Raw genomic sequence first — 23812 nt, 5'->3', positions numbered from 1 at the left:
TACAATACTTCCTAAAGGCCTGGTTGACTGGTGTCCCTGTGTATGCTAGCAATATCATTGCCATGGCAAAATTATGACAAGGCCAAACAGGTTCACTGGCACCCAGGCTAACCCTACAGAACCACTTCACTCAGATCAAATGGCTAGACGTCTGTGGGTCTTTGAGAGGACATGAGGCGAGAGAAGATGAGGTAACTGGTGTGAGGATCGCTTTAGTCATGGTGGGATGATGAAGAAACACCCCACTACTCTTTATTATCACTAGTGTACCCTCCAGTCAACGCAGGAAGTTGCCACTGTTGGCTGTTGCCATAGCGATGATTCACCACTCATTGCTTTTGTTGTAGCTTTGAATCCCAAACATACTATTGTGGTCCAGATATACAGTGGGGCAAAAAAGTATTTAGTCAGCCACCAATTGTGCAAGTTCTCCCACTTACAAAGATGAGAGAGGCCTGTAATTTTCATCATAGGTACACTTCAACTATGACAGACAAAATTAGAAACAAAATCCAGAAAATCACATTGTAGGATTTTTAATGAATTTATTTGCAAATTATGGTGGAAAATAAGTATTTGGTCACCTACAAACAAGCAAGATTTCTGGCTCTCACAGACATGAAACTTCTTCTTGAAGAGGCTCCTCTGTCCTCCACTCGTTATCTGTATTAATGGCACCTGTTTGAACTTGTTATCAGTATAAAATACACCTGTCCACAACCTCAAACAGTCACACTCCAAACTCCACTATGTCCAAGACCAAAGACCTGTCAAAGGACACCAGAAACAAAATTGTAGACCTGCACCAGGCTGGGAAGACTGAATCTGCAATAGGTAAGCAGCTTGGTTTGAAGAAATCAACTGTGGGAGCAATTATTAGGAAATGGAAGACATACAAGACCACTGATAATCTCCCTCGATCTGGGGCTCCACGCAAGATCTCACCCCGTGGGGTCAAAATGATCACAAGAACGATGAGAAAAAATCCCAGAACCACACGGGGGGACCTAGTGAATGACCTGCAGAGAGCTGGGACCAAAGTAACAAAGCCTACCATCAGTAACACACTACGCCGCCAGGGACTCAAATCCTGCAGTGCCAGACGTGTCCCCCTGCTTAAGCCAGTACATGTCCAGGTCCGTCTGAAGTTTGCTAGAGAACATTTGGATGATCCAGAAGAAGATTGGGAGAATGTCATATGGTCAGATTAAACCAAAATATAACTTTTTGGTAAAAACTCAACTCGTCGTGTTTGGAGGACAAAGAATGCTGAGTTGCATCCAAAGAACACCATACCTACTGTGAAGCATGGGGGTGGAAACATCATGCTTTGGGGCTGTTTTTCTGCAAAGGGACCAGGACGACTGATCCGTGTAAAGGAAAGAATGAATGGGGCCATGTATCGTAAGATTTTGAGTAAAAATCAGCAAGGGCATTGAAGATGAAACGTGGCTGGGTCTTTCAGCATGACAATGATCCCAAACACACCGCCCGGGCAACGAAGGAGTGGCTTCGTAAGAAGCATTTCAAGGTCCTGGAGTGGCCTAGCCAGTCTCCAGATCTCAACCCCATAGAAAATCTTTGGAGGGAGTTGAAAGTCTGTGTTGCCCAGCAACAGCCCCAAAACATCACTGCTCTAGAGGAGATCTGCAAGGAGGAATGGGCCAAAATACCAGCAACAGTGTGTGAAAACCTTGTGAAGACTTACAGAAAACGTTTGACCTCTGTCATTGCCAACAAAGGGTATATAACAAAGTATTGAGATAAACTTTTGTTATTGACCAAATACATATTTTCCACCATAATTTGCAAATAAATTCATTAAAAATCCTACAATGTGATTTTCTGGATTTTTTTTCTCATTTTGTCTGTCAGTTGAAGTGTACCTCTGATGATAATTACAGGCCTCTCATCTTTTTAAGTGGGAGAACTTGCACAATTGGTGGCTGACTAAATACTTTTTTGCCCCACTGTATCTTTGAAGAAGTATTAATGTATTTAGATTGTTGAAAAGGTACCTTAAGAAGCTGAACACGGTGAAATGTAAATGTATTTGCTTTTAGGTCCCAAAAATGTACTGGACTGGTGTTTTATTATGAGGGCTGATGACCAGAAATCATCAGAGGTGAATATCTGATATCAGTGTTACATTAAGTAATGCCTGAGAGCCGTTTGTGATTGTTTAACGGAGTCAAGAAGCTCACTCCACAGCTTGCTTGAAATCATCCTTTTGTATAGGTCAAACGTGTGTTTGTGAGCAGAGGATCACTAGTCCCCTGGTATGGGGACAGGGACAGTGGAGGAAGCCATACTGTTAGCAGCATATTGAGGTTCACTGTAGACAACCCTTGATGTGCCCCTCATGTCCTGAAGTTAATTTCTTACCAGAAGAGGTTTCAAACTGGTGTCTGTACATGTGTGTGTGCAACCTAACTACTCAGTCAGAATGATTTTAACATCTTATAGCCAAAGATGATGCCAGTGCCTTATGTTTCAGTCAACTAGACTTTGGAAATGCACATGACAAATGTTTTAAAGGAATGAAACTGTGATCGTACTGTATGAATAAAAATGTGTGCACCACACACACACACACACAGCCCTGCCGTAACCAAAACAGACTCTGAACATGAGCACACTATCTTAAAGATCATTCATGAGATATTTGTTGTTGCCTCTAAGTGTTTCCCACAATGCATGTTACAAGTTATTTCTCTGTCAAAAAGACAGGTTTTGCACTCATCTCAATTCCTGTGTATAATATTTCTGTGTATTAAAAGTTACGGTAGTGTTGTAATGTGTGAGCTTGAGCTGGAAGTACATGTCTTTTCCTGATGGCTCACGCTCTCCCTTTTTGCACAAAAACACTAGAATCCAAAACCAGAATCTCTTTCCCCGCTGCAGGTCAGTGTCAGAGAGGGAGATAGGAGTCTGACTCAGACCTCATCTTTTGTCCTCCTTTTTACCGTTGATGTATTGTTTTGTGTTGAATAAAGCATGTTTTGCAGCATTACAAAACAACACCACTACTCTCTCTCGTCCCTTTGCTTCAGATTCATAGTTGTTTTTATCACAATTATTAAGACAATCTCAAGTACATACACAGTGATGCACAACAGGACAGTGGAACAATGCTGGTGTACTTACTGTTCTTATTACAGAAAGAACTAATGAAAGAGGCAGATCTGTTTGAGGTAGCATAATCAGCTTGGTTCTCACCCTTTGGAACAACATGTTCTTGGCCCATAAAGTTTGTCAGTGAGCTAATCCAGTGTTTCCCAACAGTACACATTCACATTTTAGCTCTGACAAACACATGATTCCACTTGTCAATTAACCATCAAGCCTTACATCTATACATATCTACCTCTATCACACCAATATCCCTGCACATTGTAAATATGGTACTGGAACTGACCCTGTTTATAGTATGCTTACTTACTTTCTCATGTTCTTATTTGTTTGTGTGTTTTTGTTTTACCTTGTGTAATTTTTTTGTATTACATTTATTAATTACTGCATTGTTGGGTTTAGCGCTTGAAAGAAAGGCATTTCACTGTACTTGTGCATGTGACATTGAAACTTGATTCAACTCATTGAGGGATTCAAGTGTGTTTGTCCAGGGCGACAACAAAAATGTGTGCTGTTGGGGGTTCTTGAGAACTGGAGTTGGGAAAAACTGAGTTAATGCATTGAGGCCTATGTAATGTTTGACTGGAACATGATTGTCCAGATGGCATTAGATTTATGCCTGATTACGTCACACTCCACTTTACCCTATCACAAACTGCCATCAATACAACCTCATTTTCAGCAGAGTGGACGATTACTCTGAGATAATTGCTTTATGCACTGGGGTAGTAATTTCTCTCTCACGAGCTATGTTTCCATCCAATTGACGACAGATTTTCATGTGAATATTCTAAAATCGGCATAAATAAATATGCACATTTTCCCACCAGAGATGTTTACATCAAATTGACTTGCTGCGGGAAAAAGTTTGTGCGTGATGAGGTAGTGCACATAAAAATACATTTTGCAGTTACACGTGTACCGAATAAAAAATACAAGTAAAATGGGCTTCTGTTGTATTTTCTATGGTTTTCTCTCAAAAAAATGTTGCGTTCTATAGCGAGTGCGCCCACTCTGGTATTGACACATGCACTCTTGCCAACAGCTGAGTCTAGAGGACTAAAGGACGTGGAGGACTAAACACCATATCATTTTGTGACTTCCAAATGTACTTTTATGATGGTTAGTATATCAGTAATTGCACATTAATGCGTTTCCACCACCATTTTCACATAATTAATTTGACAGAAAAAAAGATCCCATCATGTCGAACAAACAAATGATCTGTCTGCATTTTCTTACGAGATGTCGCCAAGCCAATAGATGACGCTGCTGTTATGTATATCTGAATGTGATACTATATAGTACTATTGAGCCAAGTTAAGCATAAAGACTTTATAATCAACATTACCTTGCTCATGTATAGACTAAACACCATACAAAACATGGTGTCAGAACCACATAGGTATATCCTTGACGAATCAAAATATCAAAACAACACAGGGATAAATGCACCGTAGGAAGGGACGTGCCAACTAGCTAACCAGCTACAAACGACAACAGTGGCTTACCCAGTAATTCCAGTACCAGAGCCTATGGGCATGAAAGGCGATACTTACAATAACTGGACATTCTTTCCAGCGCAACGGGAAAACTATGAGATATCTGCCAGTCTGGACAAAAAGGAATACAAAGTCTGCATAGTAACTCTGCTAACTGTGATGGGAAAGGAATGACATCTCTTACAGCGGCATCTTCATATGCCCGAAGCAGAGAAAACTGACCCGGTAAAAATGAAAGAGGCGCTACAGAAACAGTTTGCGCCATCCAGGAACGTGGAACGTGATTTAATGCTTGTCAACAAAGTCAGTGTGAAACATCAGAGCAGTACATTGCAAAATCTGAGGAAGCTAGCAGACGTAAGTTTTGCGCATTACAAGAGGAACTAGTTCGTGACAGGCTTGTCATAGGCACTAAAGATAAAGTTGCACGATTGCGAATGTTCAGAGAATCGACACTCACACTGAACAAAGCCATTGACGTGTAGTTCAAGTGAACTAGCACAAAGGCAAATCAGGAAAATTGGTGGAGGTGAACCAGAGACTTGTACATTATACCTCCTGTGAGCAACATTCAGAATCAAAACGCCAAACATATAACAGACAGAGTTTACAGGAGATAAACAAAATAGAATGCCAAATGACTTGGCATGTTATTGCTGTGCCCAGCATATGGTGTCACCTGTAAATCATGTGGCAACCAAAACCACTTAGCCAGAATGTGTAAACAAGCACAACACAAACCTAAACTCAATCTATTAGAGGAAGAATGAGTCAGATGACTAAACAACAGATGAAAAGTCTCACAGGATAATTCTGTGGAAGACAAGGCAGAAAAATGGTTCATTAACTTTAAGCTAGCTCCACTCAGTGATGAGCCATTGACATTTGACCCCAGCCATACAATTACATGGCAACTAGACACAGGATCAACAATGAATGTCATCAACTATGGGGACCTCCAGCGAGTCATGCAAGATAACAATCCAGTTCTCCTACCCAGGAAAGCTCCACTCAAACTATATGAAGGCACACTGATAAAGCCAACAGGAGAACGCAATCTCAAAGCAGATCATGATGTAAAAAATGTAACATCAAATTTCAGGTCATGGAGATGTAGCTGACACGTGTGAAAGACTCAGCCTACTACATGTGAACCACAGCCATGTGTTACATCACGTCGACACCCCAAGCACCACATCCACTGAGGTCATCATGACAACTGAGGAGATCATCTCCAAGGACAAGGAAGTGTTCGATGGACTCGGCTGCCTTCCTGGAGAGCTACACCTAGAAGTAGACAGTGCAGTCCGTCTTATGCAGCAGATACCAAGACAGATACCTATTTTACTGAAGGAAAGGATCACAAAGGCCATACATTCAATGGACAATGCAGACATCATCACGAAAGTCAGAGACAACACCGTGGATCACCAACATGGTTGTCACTGAAAAACCTGATAAACCATGAATATGCATGACCCACAGTGCACTCAACAAAGCCTTAATGAGATTGCACATCCAGTTCAAATCTAATTTTATTTGTCACATGCAACGAATACAACAGGTACGTTACTGTGAAATGCTTACTTACAAGCCCGTAACCAACAATGCAGTTCAAGAAATAGAGTTACGAAAATATTTACTAAATAAGATAAAGTAAAAAATGTAATAGAAAGTACCACAATAAAATAACATAACAATAACAACAATACAGGGGGTACAGGTACCGAGTCAATGTGCTGGTGAGTCAATGTGCTGGTTAGTCAAGGTCATTTGTACATGTAGGTAGGAGTAAAGTGACTATGCTTAGATAATAAACAGCGAGTAGCAGCAGTGTAAAAACAAAGGGGGGTCAATGTAAATAGTCTCGGTGTCCATTTGATTAATTGTTCAGCAGTCTTATAGCTTGGGGGTAGAAGCTGTTAAGGAGCCTTTTGGACCAAGACTTGGCGCTCTGGTACTGCTTGCTGTGCGGTATCAGAGAGAACAGTCTATGACTTGGGTGACTGGAGTCTTTGACACATTTTTGGGCCTTCCTCTGATACTGTCTAGTATATACTGTACATTTGTAGTCGGAAGTTTACATACACTTAGGTTGGAGTCATTAAAAATCACAAATTTCTTGTTAACAATCTATAGTTTTGGCAAGTCGGTTAGGACATCTACTTCATCTACTTCAAATCAATCAGATTTGTGAAAATGGTCCCTAGCTGTGTGTTGCCGCTTTCCATGTTGTCTGTTGTCTGTAGCTTGTGAGGTGTGGAAACACTGTTGCTTTTATAAATTTTGTCTTGCTGCTTTTTGTTCTATGTTGCTATGTCTGTATGCTACGTCATGCTTGTCCTATGTTGCTCTGTCTATATGCTATGTATTGCTTGTCCTATGTTGCTATTGTCTATATTGTAATTGTTTTTAATAACCTAACCAGGGACTGAGGTTGAAAATTAGCCTGCTGGCTAAAACCGGCACTTTTACTGAAACGTTGATTAATGTGCACTGTCCCTGTAAAAATAAAATAAACTCAAACTCAAACTTTGTGCATGACACAAGAAATGTTTCCAACAATTGTTTACAGACAGATTATTTCACACTGTATCACAATTCCAGTGGGTCAGAAGTCTACATACACTAAGTTGACTGTGCCTTTAAACAGCTTGGAAAATTCTAGAAAGTTATAGCATGGCTCTACAAGCTTCTGATAGGCTAATTAACATAATTTGAGTCAATTGGAAGTGTACCTGTGGATTTATTTCAAGGCCTATCTTCAAACTCAGTGCCTCTTTGCTTGACATTATGGGAAAATCTAAAGAAATGAGCCAAGACCTTTCCAAACACCTGAAGGTACCACGTACATCTGTTCAAACAATCATAGGCAAGTATAAACACCGTGGGACCACGCAACTGTCATACCGCTCAGGAAGGAGATGTGTTCTGTCTCCTAGAGATGAATGTACTTTAGTGCGAAAAGTGCAAATCAATCACAGAACAACAGCAAAGGACCTTGTGAAGATGCTGGAAGAAACGGGTACAAAAGTATCTATATCCACAGTAAAACGAGTCCTATATCGACATAATCTGAAAGTCCGCTCAGCAAGGAAGAAGCCACTGCTCCAAAACCGCCATACAAAAGTCAGACTATGGTTTGTAACTGCACATGAGGACAAAGATCATACTTTTTGGAGAAATGTCCTCTGGTCTGATGAAACAAAAATAGAACTGTTTGGCTTTAATGACCATTGTTACGTTTGGAGGAAAAAGGGGGAGGCTTGCAAGCCGATGAACACCATCCCAACCGTGAAGCACGGGGGTGGCAGCATCATGTTGTGGGGGTGCTTTGCTGCAGGAGGGACTGGTGCACGTCACAAAATAGATGGCATCATGAGGAGGAACATTATGCAGATTTATTGAAGCAACATCTCAAGACATCAGTCAGGAAGTTAAAGCTTGGTCGCAAATGGGTCTTCCAAATGGACAATGACCCCAAGCATACTTCTAAAGTTGTGGCAAAATGGCTTAAGGACAACAAAGTCAAGGTATTGGAGTGGCCATCTGAAAGCCCTGACCTCAATCCTATAGAAAATTTATGGGCAGAACTGAAAAAGCGTGGAGAGGCCTACAAACCTGACTCAGTTACACCAGCTCTGTCAGGAGGAATGGGCCAAAATTCACCCAACTTATTGTGGGAAGCTTGTGGAAGGCAACCCGAAACGTTTGACCCAAGTTAAACAATTTTAAAGGCAATGCTACCAAATACGAATTGAGTGTATGTAAACTTCTGACCCACTGGGAATGTGCTGAAATAAAGAATAGCTGAAATAAATCATTCTCTCTACAATTATTCTGACATTTCACATTCTTAAAATAAAGTGGTGATCCTAACCGACCTAAAACAGGGATTTTTACTTGGATTAAATGTCAGGAATTGTGAAAAACTGAGTTGAAATGTATTTGGCTAAGGTGCATGTAAACTTCCGACTTCAACTGTAGGTCCTGGATGGCAGGAAGTCATGCCCTCTTCACGACTGTCTTGATGTATTTGGACCATGATAGTTTGTTGGTGATGTGGATACCAAGGAACTTGAAACTCTCGACCCGCTCCACTATAGCCCCATCGATGTTAATGGGGGCCTGTTCGGCCCTTCTTTTCCTGTAGTCCACAATCATCTCCTTTGTCTTGCTCATATTGAGGGAGAAGTTGTTGTCCTGGCACCACACTGCCAGATCTCTGACTTCCTCCCTATAGGCTGTCTCATCATTGTCGGTGATCAGGCCTACCACTGTTGTATCGTCAACAAACTTAATGATGGTATTGGAGTCGTGCTAGGCCACTCAGTCATGGGTGAACAGGGAGTACAGGAGGGAACTAAGCATGCAGCCCTGAAGGGCCCCGTTGTTGAGGATCAGTGTGCCAGATGTGTTGTTGCCTACCCTTACCACCTAGTGGTGGCCCGTCAGGAGGTCCATGATCCAGTTGCAGAGGGAGGTGTTTAGTCCCAGGGTCCTTAGCTTAGTGATGAGCTTTGTGGGCACTATGGTGTTGAACGCTGAGCTGTAGTTAATGAACAACGTTCTCACATAGGTGTTCCTTGTGTCCAGGTGAGAAAGGGCAGTATGGAGTGCGATTGAGGTTGCATCATCTGTGAATCTGTTGGGGCGGTATAAGAATTGGAGTGGGGTCTAGGGTTTCCGGGATGATGGTGTTGATGTGAGCCATGACCAGCCTTTCAAAGCATTTCATGGCTACCAACGTGAGTACTACAGGGCGGTAGTCATTTAGGCAGGTTACCTTCGTATTCTTGGGCACGGAGACTATGGTGGTCTGTTTGAAACATTTAGGTATTACAGACTCGGTCAGGGAGAGGTTGAAAATTTCAGTGAAGACACTTGCCAGTTGGTCCGCGCATGCTCTGAGTACACGCACTGGTAATTCGTCTGGCTCCGCGGCCTTGTGAATGTTGAGCAGTTTAAAGGTCTTACAACGGCTACGGAGAGCGTTATCACGCAGTCGTCCTGAATAGTTGGTGCTGTTATGCATGCTTCAGTGTTGCTTGCCTCAAAGTGAGCATAAAATATGTTTAGCTCGTCTGGTAGGCTCGCATCACTGGGCAGCTTGCGGCTGGGCTTCCCTTGGTAGTCCGTAATAGTTTGCAAGCCCTGCCACATCCGACGAGCATCAGAGCTGGAGTAGTAGGATTCATCTTAGTCCTGTATTGACACTTCGTCTGTTTGATTGTTTGTCTGAGGGCATATCGGGATTTCCTACAAGTGTCCGGATTAGTGTCCCGCCCCTTGAAAGGGGCAGTTCTAGACTTTAGCTCAGTGCGGATGAAATCCATGGCTTCTGGTTGGGATATGTACGTACGGTCGCTATGGGGATGCCCACAATAGAAGAGATTCTACCAGAGATATCAAATTGTATTTGTCACATGCGCCAAATACAACAGTGAAATGCTTACTTACAAGCCCTTAACCAACAATGCAGTTTTAAGACAAAAATACCCCAAAAAAGAATAACAAATAAAAGTAACAAATACTTAAGTAGCAGCATGTTGCTTTGAACATGTTGGTATTACAGACTCAGACAGGGTCCAACGCAAGGGTATTCTCAGTACTCGATGCCAAAGATGGATATTGACAAGTCAAACTTGATTAAGTGAGCAGCTATCTAAAACATTTCTGGACACCTATAGGCTGAGAATGCCATTTGGAATCAAGCCAGCAGCTGGAGAATACCAGCGCAAACAGTGTGAAGAACTACAGGGACTTAAAGGAGTGAATGTGATCACAGATGCCATTCTACCCTATAGATGTGGTGACACACACGAAGAAGCGATGGCAGATCATGACAGAAACCTCACAGCGCTCCTTCAGAGAGCAAGAGATGTCTACCTGAAGCTGAACAAAAATAAACTCTGGTTAAAGCTACCTAGTGTGACATACATGGGTCATCTTCTCACAACAGAGGGCCTTTGCCCTGACCCAGAGAAAATAACAGCCAGTCGGAGCATGGGTACACCGTTCTGCAAAGTTCATGCCCTGCCTATCTGATGTGTGTGAGCCGCTTAGAAGACTAACAAGGACATTGAATCAACATGGCTACCACAGCATGACGCAGCAGTTGAGACTACCAAACAGTTAGTCACACAACACCCAGTGCTCAAATACTGTGATCTGAATGATGCAGTTATACTGCAGTGTGATGCCAGTGAGACAGGTTTGGGGGCAGCCCTTCTACAGAAAACCTGTTGCATTTGCCTTCAGAGCATTGACTCAGACAGAACAAAGATATGCACAGATTGAGAAAGAATATCTCTCCATTTTTTTGCATGTGATAAGTTTGACCAGTACCTGCATGGCAGAGAGTTCATCACTATACACAAAGCTGTACTGGACAGGAAGTCAGCTACAGGTTCTTCTTTGCCAAGTTTGTATTGCACGTGGTGTTGGTATCTTTGTAACCTTAGCAGCATTCTCTGCAGTCGCTTAGGTGCTGTGAGTTGGGATTTCTTAAAAATTGTTGCATGCGGTTGCCATTCTTGACCAGTACCTGCATGTGTATTGTGATGAACTCTCTGCCATGCAGGTACTGGTCAAGAATGGCAACCACAAACCGCATGCAACAATTTTTAAGAAATCCCAACTCACAGCACCTAAGCAACTGCAGAGAATGCTGCTAAGGTTACAAAGATACCAACACCACGTGCAATACAAACTTGGCAAAGAAGAACCTGTAGCTGACTTCCTGTCCAGTACAGCTCAATCAACCACAGAGCACAGACAAATGCAAACACCAACCACAGTCTACACTATGAGTCTTTTTTATTTTATTTAACTAGGCAAGTCAGTTAAGAACATTTTTTTTTTACAATGACAGCCTAGGAACAGCCTTGTTTAAAGGCAGAAAGACAGTGGGGAGGTTGAAGGTTGAAACCTTGTCAGCTCGGGGATTTGATCTTGCAACCTTTCGGTTACTAGTCCAACGCTCTAACCACTAGGCTACCCTGCCACCCCAGTCTAGCCACAACAGACCTGGAACAAGTGGGTCACACCAGTGATGTCAACATCTCAACTAAGACAAGGAAGTCAATCAAAGCACACTGTTCCCAGGACCCACTGTTTCAGGCTCTGTACTCACAAATCAACAACGGCTGGCCTGGAACCAAACAGGCTGTGAGTCACACACTGAAACAGACGTACAAAGAGGAGCTCATCGTAGAAAGGAAACAGGGTCTTCATCCCTAACATGTTACGTGCTGACTTTCTACACAAAATACACTCTGGCCACTCAGGCATAGAGTCCAGTCTCAGAATGCTATTTTCTGGCCATTGATTACGGAGGACATAAAGATCTTTATCAGCATATGCGCAACACGCAACTCCATCCAGAAGAGACAACAAAAGGAGACACTCGTCCCCCACCAAATCCTTCCCCTCCCATGGTCCAAGATCGGGATGGACTTACTTACAGTCAACAAAAGCAACCACCTCATCATGGTCGATTATTACTGGGAGCTCGACGAGCTGACTGACACCACATCAGACACCATCATTGAATGCTGCAAAAAGCAGTTCAGCAGACATGGCGTTGTCCACACGGTTGTTTCTGATAATGGCCAATCCTCCAGAATGGACTGAAACATTTGCTGATGAGTGGAACTTTAAACAAGTGATGTCATCACCGTATCACAGCCAAAGCAATTGAAAAGCGGAATCAGCGGTGAAAATTGCCAAAACGCTCCTTAAAAAGGCTGCGATGGATGGTGAAGACCCATGGAAAACAGTGTTGGCATGGCGGAATACTCCAACAGAGGGACTTAACAGTTCTCCTGTACAGCGACTCATGTCCAGATGCACACAATCCTACCCACCATGAAGAAACTGCTCAAACCCCATGTAATTCCAAGAAAACAAGCCAAAGGGCTGACAGCAAAACACCACTATGACACACATGCCTGTGACATGCCCAACATCACCCAAGGAAAAACAGTAAGGGTTCCTCTCCACCCAACAACTCAGCCAGCACTTGGACGCTGGACATATGCACTGATCAACTCAGTATGAAGTACTATTGAACAGTAAAAAATACAGCAGAAACAGAAAAGACATTAATCCAGTGATTTAACAACTCAGCATCCCCCCCGAACGACTACCAAACAAACATGGATGAGGATGACTGGGGACCATCGACCGAACCTGCCATCCAAGCAGGTGGTGAACAACACGCTGCTGATATGGAAGCAGCCCCAGTGCCTGAAAATATAACTCTGAGACACACCAGAACCAGGACAAATATCAGGCCGCGTGTGAGATACTCCAGACACTTTGCTGTTCAGGTCCTGGACAGCTTGCTATCATCGACGGAAAAATGAATTCCCAAGTTTATCAAGACATTTTGCAGGAGAATGTTAGGCTATCTGTCTGCCAATTGAAGCTCAACAGAAGTTGGGTGATGCAACAGGACAACAACCCGAAACACAGAAGTAAATCAACAACAGAACGGATTCAACAGAAGGAAATATGCCAGTCAGAGTCCTGACCTCAACCCGATTGAGATGCTGTGGCATGATCTCAAGAGAGCGGTTCACACACACATACACACACATTTATCTCCCTCCCAGTCCAACCTAGTTGGACGTATGTTTAATACTTTAATTATTCCTTATATATGCTACATAACTATAATCTCTAATGGTTAAGTTTCAGGGTAGAATTATTTAATCATTATCTCTAAACATATACATTATTTTATCATTAACTGACTTGCCTAGTTAAGTAAAGGTTAAATATTTTTTTAACAAAAATAAACTTGATGTGGAATAGAGTTCCATGTAGTCATGGCTCTATGTCGCACTGTGTGCCGACCATAGTCTATTCTGGACTTGGGGACTGTGAAGAGACCTCTTCTGGTATGTCTTGTGGGGTATGCATGGGTGTCCGAGCTGTGCGCCAGTAGTTCAAACAGACAGCTCGATGCATTCAACATGTCACCTTTCATAAATACAAGTAATGATGAAGCCAATCACTCCCCACTTTGAGCCAGGAGAGATCGATATGCATATTATTAATATTAGCTCTCTGTGTACATCCAAGGGCCAGCCGTGCTGCCCTGTTCTGAGCCAATTGCAAAGTCCCATTTTGTGGCACCTGACCACACGACTGAACAGCAGTTCAGGTGCGACAAATCTGGGGGCTGTAGGACCTGCCTTGTTGATGGTGTTGTTATTTAGGTAGAGCAGCACTTTATTATGGACATACTTCTCCCCATCTTAGCTACTGTTGTGTCAATATGTTTTGACCATGACAGTTTACAATCCAGGGTTACTCCAAGCAGTTTAGTTTCCTCAACTTGATCAATTTCCACATTATTCATTACGAGATGTAGTTGAGGTCAAGGGTTTAGTGAATGATTTGTCCCAAATACAATGCTTTTAGTTTTAGAAATATTTAGGACTAACTTATTCCTTGCCACCCACTCTGAAACTAACTGCAACTCTTTGTTAGGGGTTAGAGTAATTTCAGTTGCTATAGTAGCTGACTTCTATAGTGTTGAGTCATCTGCATACATAGACACACAGCTTTACTCAAAGCTGTCAATAGTAAAGATTGAAAATAGTAACGGGCCTAGACAGCTGCCCTGGGGAATTCCTGATTATATCTGGATTATGTTGGAGAGGCTTTCATTAAAGTACACCCTCTGTGTTCTGTCAGAAAGGTACAATGCCCTCCACTAATATTGGCACCGTTGGTAAATATGACCAAAACGGGCTGCAAAAAATTGTCTTCGCGGTTTATTCTCTTGGTCTTTCATCCAAAATATTCACAAAAACAGAACCTTCATTGAAGTAAAATGATTTTTAAAAATAAATGTGAAATAAATCATTTTCCCCAAAAACATGTGTGCCACAATTGTTGACACCCCTAGAAATTCTTATGAGTAAAATCTAACATGAATATATATTTTTAAGTTCACCTAAGTGATTATAAACATTTAAGAGGAAAGCCATGACTTCCTGTTTCACTTAGGTATAAATAAGTGGTGACATACAGGCCAAGTTCCCAAAGTCACCCATCACTATGGGAAAGACCTGAGAATACAGTAATGATGTGTGACAAAAGATTGTTTAGCTGCACAAATCAGGAAATGGCTATAAGAAAATAGCTCAATGGTTGAAAATGACCATTTCCATTATCAGGGCAATAATTAAGAAGTGTAATGGAACTGTAGATGCTAACAATCGGCCTGGAAGAGGACGTGTGTTTATATTGACCCCACGCACAGTGAGAAGGATGGTTTGAGTGGCCAAAAAATCTCCAAGGATCACAGCTGGAGAATGCAGATGTTAGTAGGGTCTTGGGGTCAGAAAAGTCTCAAAAACTATGATCAGACGCCACCTACATAACCACAAGTTGTTTGGGAGGATTGCCATAAAAAGCCTTTGTTGTCATAAAACTCAAGCGCCTACATTTTGCCAAATGTTTCTGGAACTTTATGGGGGACCGGGTTCTATGGTCAGATGAGACCAAAATGCAGCTTTTTGGAAATAAACGGCAGAGGTGTTTTTTTGTCGTAGACAGAAAGATAGCCATGCAGAAAAGTACTTCATCCCCACTTTAAAGTATGGTGGTGGATCTTTGATGTTGTGGGGCTGCTTTTTTTCCAAAGGCCCTGGACAACTTGTTAGGATACAAGGTATCATGGACTCCATCAAGTACCAGCAGATATTAAATCAAAACCTGACTGCCTCTGCTAGGAAGCTTAAACTGGGCCATGGTTGGATCTTCCAGCAGGACAATGATCCAAAGCACACCTCAAAATCAACACAAAAATGGTTCACTGACCACAGAATAAAGGTTTTGCCCTGGCCATCCCAGTCTCCTGACCTAAACCCCATAGAAAATCTGTGGCATGAGCTGAAGAAAAGAGTCCACAACAGTGGACCTCGGAATCTGAAGGATCAGGAGAGATTCTGTATGGAGGAATGGTCTCAAATCCCTTGTCATTTGTTCTCCAACCTCATTACGCATTATAGGAGAAGACTCAGAGCTGTTACCTTGGCAGGAGGTTTCACAGAGTACTGAATTAACGAGTGCCAATAATTGTGGCACAAATACAGTACATTTGATTTTTGTGTATATTTTGAATGAAAGACCAAGAGGATAAAAAATAATAATTTCACAGCCCGTTTCGCTCATATTTACCAAGGGTGCCAAAATTAGTGGAGGGCACTGTAACTCTTTATCCACAATATAGCAGTGGGTGTAAAGCCATAACACATAAAAAATGTCCAGAAGCAGACTATGATCGATAATGTCGGAGAACCCTTTATGGACGGGCGAGAGGCAGGATAACTTAAGCCCTTTGCTCCCGGTGCCTGGTGCAGGCCTCCGACAGATGGAGAGGTCCCGCTCAATTCAGAGAAGGGATGGAAGGTTGTGTACATCGACTTCAAAATCGTAGTAGAAGGCACTGCGGCTGCAGACACAGGCACCCCCAGAGACGAAGGTGCAGGAAGATCAGGCTCCAGGACAGCAAAACTATTTGTTTGTATCCGCCCCCTGACCTCTCGGTGGGAGTGTAGACTGTTTTGCGGGAGGCCACTGTCTTCGGCTTCCACGGCTCGTGACATGCGACCATCGTTGATTGCCTTGCTCCTCTTGCTGTGCTCCTTCGACTCAACTATCAGATGGGGGAGCTCCAGGCAACACAGGCCAGTCGGATAATGACAAACAACAAGGCAGAGATGCATCCAACAAGCTCATCCAACAAACTCCATCCAGCCACCGGCATAGAAAATGTAAATATTCCACTCTGCTTTTTCCCCAGTTTCTTTCATAGGCTGGTGACCTGCGTAATCAAGGAAGCCACCTCAAGCCTAAGATCCTCGGCAGGTAAACAATTGCCGCATTGGAACTCTGAGTGATCCGGTTTGTCCCTAAACAAAGCGTAGTATACAGTATACTGCTCCTACAGCGCAGGAACCGTTCATTTATTTCTCCAGACAAAGATGACTCCATTGCAAAACTCATCTGCTACCAACTTCGTTAGATTGATGGCTAGCAGCTTAGCCTCACGGTCAAGAAGGCTTCAACCTGTCTGTTATGCGGGATTCCGGGACAACAAATATAGTGCCTTGGAAAAGCATTCATCCCCCTTGGAGTTTTTCATATTTTGTTGCATTACAACCTGTAATTTAAATAGATTTTTATTTGGATTTCATGTAATGGACATACACAAAATATTCAAAATTGGTGAAGTGAAATGAAAAAACATTACTTGTTTAAAAAAAAGAAAAAAGAATGTCAAACTGAAAAGTGGTGCGTGCGTATGTATTCATCCCCTTTGCTATTAAGCCCCTAAAAAGATCTGGTGCAGCCAATTACCTTCAGAAGTCACATAATTAGTTAAATAAAGTCCACCTGTGTGCAGTCTAAGTATCACATGATCTGTCACATGATCTCAGTATATATACACACACCTGTTCTGAAAGGTCACAGAGTATGCAACACCATTAAGCAAGGGGCACCACCAAGCAAGCAGCACCATGAAGACCAAGGAGCTCTCTAAACAGGTCAGGGGCAAAGTTGTGGAGAAGTACAAATCAGGGTTGGGTTATAAAAAAATATCAGAAACTTTGAACATCCCACGGAGCATCATTAAATCCATTATTAAACAACAAACCTGCCAAGAGAGGGCCGTCCACCAAAACTCACAGATCAGGCAAGGAGGACATTAATCAGAGAGGCAACAAAGAGACCAAAGATAACCTTGAAGGAGCTCCACAGCGGAGATTGGAGTATCTATCCATAGGACCATTTTAAGCCGTACACTCCACAGAGCTGGGCTTTATGGAAGAGGGCCAGAAAAAAGCCATTGCTTAAAGAAAAAAATAAGCAAACATGTTTGGTGTTCGCCAAAAGGCATGTGGGAGACTCCCGAAACATATGGAAGAAGGTACTCTGGATAGATGAGACTAAAATTGAGCTTTTTGGCCTTCAAGGAAAACGCTATGTTTGGCGCAAACCCAACACCTCTCATCACCCCGAGAATACCATCCCCACAGTGAATCATGGTAGTGGCAGCATCATGCTGTGGGGTTGTTTTTCATCGGCAGGGACTGATAAGCTGGTCAGAATGGAAGGAATGATGGATGGCGCTAAATACAGGGAAATTCTTGAGGGAAACCTGTTTCAGTCTCCCAGAGATTCTAGACTGGGACAGAGGTTCACCGTCCAGCAGGACAATGACCCTAGGCATACTGCTAAAACAACACTCGAATGGTTTAAGGGGAAACATTTAAATGTCTTGGAATGGCCTAGTCAAAGCCCAGACCTCAATCCAATTGAGAATCTGTTGTATGACTTAAAGATTGCATTACACTAGCGGAACACATCCAACTTGAAGGAGCTGGAGCAGTTTTGCCTTGAAGAATGGGAAAAAATCCCAGTGGCTAAATGTGCCAAGCTTATAGAGACATACCCCAAGAGACTTGCATCTGTAATTGCTGCAAAAAGTGGATCTACAAAGTATTGACTTTGAGGGGGTGAATAGTTATGCACGCACAAATTATTATATATTTTTTTATCTTATTTGTGTCTGCAATAAAACAACATTTGCATCTTCAAAGTGGTAGGCATGTTGTGTAAATCAAATGATACACCCCCCCCCCAAAAAAATATATATTTTAATTCCAGGTTGTAAGGCAACAAAATAGGAAAAATGCCAAGGGGGTGAATACTTTTGCAAGCCACTGTAGTGGTCCTAGCTGTGAAAAGTTAACCACGTTGCGGAGTCCACACAAAAACAAGTTCAGTATTCGTATTTAATGAATATCGGTTTAGTTTTAATAAAAAATTACAAACTGAGTGTTTTCCAGAATACAATGTTCAGCTGCACACTCTGATGACTTTATAATCAAAATGACCTTGCTCTGATATAGAATAAACACCATACAAAACACATTTATAAAATTGTACCGAAACTTCCTGTTTCCATAAAAGCTGTAGTGATTTATTTTATAACTGGATAAAGACGTGATTAGTGAGACGATTGCTCATGGCCCGTATTCATAAAACATGTCAGAGTAGGATTGCTGATCTAAGATCAGTTTAGCCTGAATAATGAATAAAACAGGTGGGGACCTGATCATAGATCAGCATTTATATTCTAAGAGATACAGCCCGTTTTAGCATGGACATTGCCGTTGAGGACTTTCACCATTCTTTTGCCATTTTCAAGGTCATGTACAGACAAAATCATGTTTTTCATGAAATTGGATGATATTTGAGTAAAACTAGATCAAAGTATGATGACCAAAGTATGAAAATGACTGTTGCTTCTACATTGATAAAGGTTTATCATAAAGTTACTGGTCCCATCCCCAATGGAAAAAACTTGGATTCATTATTAATATGGTGATATCAACTCTCATTTTAATTAACACACCAAATGGTAAAACTATATTCTCTTGCCTAATTTAAATGTTGTAACCAAAAATGGAGAATGCGTGTTTTCAGAGTGGCGTGGTTTATGTAGCTAGCTGATCTACAACTTCCAAAATTTGACTGTGGGGTATCAGCAAATATATACTGAACAAAAATATCAACGCAACATGTAAGGCATTGGTCTCATGTTTTATGAGCTAAATTACAGATCCCAGAAATGTTCCATACGCACAAAAAGTGTATTTCTCTCAATTTGTTTTGCACAAATTTGTCAAGATAATCCATCAGCCTGACAGACGTGGCATATCAAGAAGTTGATTAAACAGCATGATCATTACACAGGTGCACCTTGTGCTGGGGACAAAGGCCACTCTAAAATGTGCAGTTTTGCCACACAACACAATGCCACAGATGTCTTAAGTTTTGAAGGATTGTGCAATTGGCATGCTGACTGCAGGAATGTCCACCAGAGCTGTTGCCAGAGAAGTGAATGTCCATTTCTCTACCATAAGCCACCTCCAATGTAGTTTTAGAGAATTTGGCAGTACGTCCAACTGGCCTCACAACCGCAGACCAATTGTAACCACGCCAGCCCAGGACCTCCACCTCTGGCTCATTCACTTGCGGGATCGTCTGAGACCAGCCACCAAGACAGCTAATAAAACTGATGAGTATTTCTGTCTGTAATAAAGCCCTTTTGTGGGGAAAAACTCATTCTGATCGGCTAGGCCCTGTTCCCCAGTGGGTGGCCTATGCACTCCCAGGCCCACCAATGGCTGCGCCCCTGCCCAGTCATCTGAAATCCATAGATTAGGGCCTAATTAATTTCAATTGACTGATTTCCTTATAGGAACTGTAACTCAGTACAATTGTTGAAAATGTTGGGGTGGCAGGGTAGCCTAGTGGTTAGAGAAAGGTTGCAAGTTCAAACCCCTGAGCTGACAAGGTACAAATCTGTCATTCTGCCCCTGAACAGGCACTGTTCCTAGGCCATCATTGAAAATAAGAATTTGTTCTTAACTGACTTGCCTGGTTAAAAAAAATGTTGTGTTTATATTTTTGTTCTGTATTATTAAAAGTTTGCTCTATGTTAAAGATACTAATATGTTTCCCCTTTCATCTGTGTTTGGTGTTAGCTAGTTTCTGGCTAGCTAGGTCTTCAGCCTTCATGGAACAAAATGGTGGGGAATGTCAGTGATGTTGTGAACGGCAGATAATAAAATATGTAATTGATGCCATTTCAATGTTGTTTGAGATGCTCTGTGTATCACCACATTTTACCTGAGATGATTATACTCCAACACTGCAACCACATTTATTTACATAGGAGTTTCAAAGAGTTGTCAAGGCGAGCTCGTGAATATAGGCTACCTGCCAACTCAGCCTGTCTTTTCCAACTTCCTGGTAGTTAGCCAGAATTACTGTTCAGGACCTTAAAAATAGTCTACAGAGTGGGGATTCCTAGGGGTTGTAGTCTCAATGGAGCTGCCCATGCTGTCACTTATGCTATAATATCACAAATATAAAGATGAGTCCTCTAACAATCTTTATGACATAGACCCCAGCACAACAATGACTCAACTGGCTGCTGGTGCATGATCCCTGCCTGCCTTGAGAGACTGGGGAAAATGAAAATGATATGTGGAGCCGCATGCATAATTATCATCGGTGTCTTCTTTGGCTAACTAGATTATTAGATATAGGGGGACAAAAATGCACGATACATTGTCTCTCACCCTTTGTGCTCCCTTTTGTGCAACATTTAGCTGAACTCAGAGGACTCGGACCCGTAAATTCACCGTGAAGGTCTGAAGAAACATGGAAATATATTTTGCAGGTAAGCGGGCCCTAGTCACGGGAGCATGAAAAAGTAAGACCGTAACACCGTCTGGTTTGCAGCAACAACACCTCCAAATGCACTTACAATAAGTAAACCAAACTTATCCATCTAGTTTTAAGCACAAACTAAGAGACATCCAGTGTGTCCTGAAAGACTCACTGCCTTAATTACAGTGTGTGTGTGTCTGTGTGGCCGAAGAGCCTATAGACAAACGGAATGTGTGTGTCAGGTTGGCCGTCACACAGAGAGCTCCGGTGAATAATGGACATTGTGTTTATGGATATTTTCACACAGGCATCGGCAGGCCACGGCACTCGCTCTGGCGCACTGCGGGGCAGAGGTCATGGCTGTCACAAGCACGCAGGCTGACCTGGACAGCATTCTGCTGCAGGTACCCCTCCCCCTGCACCACACGTTGCTTGCTCTATTGTCCCTCTATAGGACCTCTCCTCTCTACCAGCCCTATACACATACCATCAGTGGCTGACTAGTTTCCCCGCTGCTCTCTTCATCTCCCTGGCCCATTGTTTCTGCTCCGCTCCGTGACGAGAGATGATGAGAGATTCGTTGTGGTGATTCTCCTGCTGTCCGCTCTCTCTCTGTGATTGGTTCTGGTGGTCCGTTCTCTCTGTGTGATTGGTTCTGATGTCTGGTGTCTGGTTCTGGTTGTTCCCTGCAGTGTCCATCAATCAAGCCAGTGTGTGTGGACCTAGGGAACTGGGGGGCCACAGAGGAGGCGCTATGGGAGGCTGTTGGTAAAGCTGATCTCCTGGTGAATAAAGCAGCCTGCGTCATGCTGGAGCCCTTCCTAGAGGTCGCCCCCAACCAGTTTGACACGTAAAGAAGCTCTCTTTGTTGTCCTTTGATTCATGTATTGATTCATATTCATTAAAGTGAAACACAAGTCACTCAAGGCAAGGTATTAGACCTGTGTTTTAGACCTAGAGTACATGTATTAGACCTGTGTTTTAGACCTAGAGTACATGTATTAGACCTGTGTTTTAGACCTAGAGTACATGTATTAGACCTGTGTTTTAGACCTAGAGTACATGTATTAGATCTACAGTACATGTATTAGACCTGTGTTTTAGACCTAGAGTACACGTATTAGACCTGTGTTTTAGACCCAGAGTACATGTATTAGACCTAGAGTACATGTTTTAGACCTGTGCTTTAGACCTAGAGTACATGTATTAGACCTGTGCTTTAGCCCCAGAGTACATGTATTAGACCTGTGTTTTAGACCTAGAGTACATGTATTAGACCTGTGTTTTAGACATAGAGTACATGTTTTAGACCTGTGTTTTAGACCCAGAGTACATGTATTAGACCTAGAGTACATGTATTAGACCTGTGTTTTAGACCTAGAGTACATGTATTAGACCTGTGTTTTAGACCTAGAGTACATGTATTAGATCTACAGTACATGTATTAGACCTGTGTTTTAGACCTAGAGTACACGTATTAGACCTGTGTTTTAGACCCAGAGTACATGTATTAGACCTAGAGTACATGTATTAGACCTGTGTTTTAGACATAGAGTACATGTATTAGACCTGTGTTTTAGACCTAGAGTACATGTTTTAGACCTGTGCTTTAGACCCAGAGTACATGTATTAGACCTGTGTTTTAGACCCAGAGTACATGTATTAGACCTAGAGTACATGTATTAGACCTGTGTTTTAGACCTAGAGTACATGTACTAGACCTGTGTTTTAGACCTAGAGTACATGTATTAGACCTGTGTTTTAGACCTAGAGTACATGTATTAGACCTGTGTTTTAGACCTAGAGTACATGTATTAGACCTGTGTTTTAGACCTAGAGTACATGTATTAGACCTGTGCTTTAGACCTAGAGTACATGTATTAGACCTGTGTTTTAGACCTAGAGTACATGTATTAGACCTGTGTTTTAGACCTAGAGTACATGTATTAGACCTGTGCTTTAGACCTACATAAAGTACAGTGTATTTGGAAAGTATTCAGACTTTTTCCACATTTCGTTACATTACAGCCTTATTCTAAAATGGATGAAATGTTCTCCAAAGCAATCTACACAAAATGACAAAACAGAAAGACATTTTTGCATATGTATAAAAACTTAAATAACTGTGTGATTTAACATTTGATACTGGTGCTTTTCTATTTACCAATTTCTGTGTTTGTGCTTTTCTAATAACCGTTTTCTGTGTTCATGCAAGTGACTGACTGAACGAACCCTCACAATCAGTATCTGTAATTTGACAGTACGTCCAGACCCTTGTTTTGAGAACAAAAGATATCTCTGTTTCAAGGTCTCAGCTTAGAGAGATGAAGCCGCGTGAGGTATTGGTCTGTCACATGCATGACCCAGTACTGGTCAGTCACATGAAGGAAGCAAACGTTAGTGATGAATTAATTATGATTGAATAAGCTAAATCATGCAAATACAACTTGTCTGCATATAAGAGAACTAACGGGACTGCCCCGATAGAGCTCTTGATCGACATGTGTACATGGTGCATTGAGTTGGTTGGAACCTCTCCAGCACGCTGATAATAAACAATGATTTATACAAGATTGACTTTGAGTGTCCCATGTGTAAGAATTTCCAAAACAATTTGGTGTCAACGAACAGGATGATTGATTCTGCCTAAATCAAATAAAATTTTACTTGTCAAATACACATGGTTAGCAGTTAGCAGTTAGCAATAATGTGATTATTGCGAAATGCTTGTGCTTCTAGTTCCGAGCTTTCCATTGGGGGTCTGCGAGGAAAACTGGTGGCGCATTTTATGAAGTGTGAGGGAAATTCCAATTTGACCAAAAGACAACGAGACCCGCCCAGACCCTGACTGTGACTTGCCCAGGAGGAGACACGCCATCCGCAAAGAATTAAGGGATGATATTTAAATT

The 23812-nt window shown here is 42.1% G+C and overlaps 1 long non-coding RNA gene across 1 annotated transcript; it reads left to right on the top strand.

Moving 5' to 3' along the window:
* The first annotated feature begins 20792 nt into the window (after positions 1 to 20792).
* On the top strand, positions 20793 to 23544 carry LOC118943861. Its single transcript, XR_005039168.1, has 3 exons — positions 20793 to 20913; positions 21211 to 21307; positions 21596 to 23544. It is a non-coding gene; the product is annotated as an uncharacterized LOC118943861 (long non-coding RNA).
* Positions 23545 to 23812: the final 268 nt, after the last annotated feature.

Source organism: Oncorhynchus mykiss, chromosome 23 (assembly GCF_013265735.2).
Source record: "Oncorhynchus mykiss isolate Arlee chromosome 23, USDA_OmykA_1.1, whole genome shotgun sequence".
NCBI classification, from domain to species: domain Eukaryota; kingdom Metazoa; phylum Chordata; class Actinopteri; order Salmoniformes; family Salmonidae; genus Oncorhynchus; species Oncorhynchus mykiss.
Note: the sequence above shows the minus strand (reverse complement) of the source record. Positions and strands in the feature narration are given on the sequence as shown.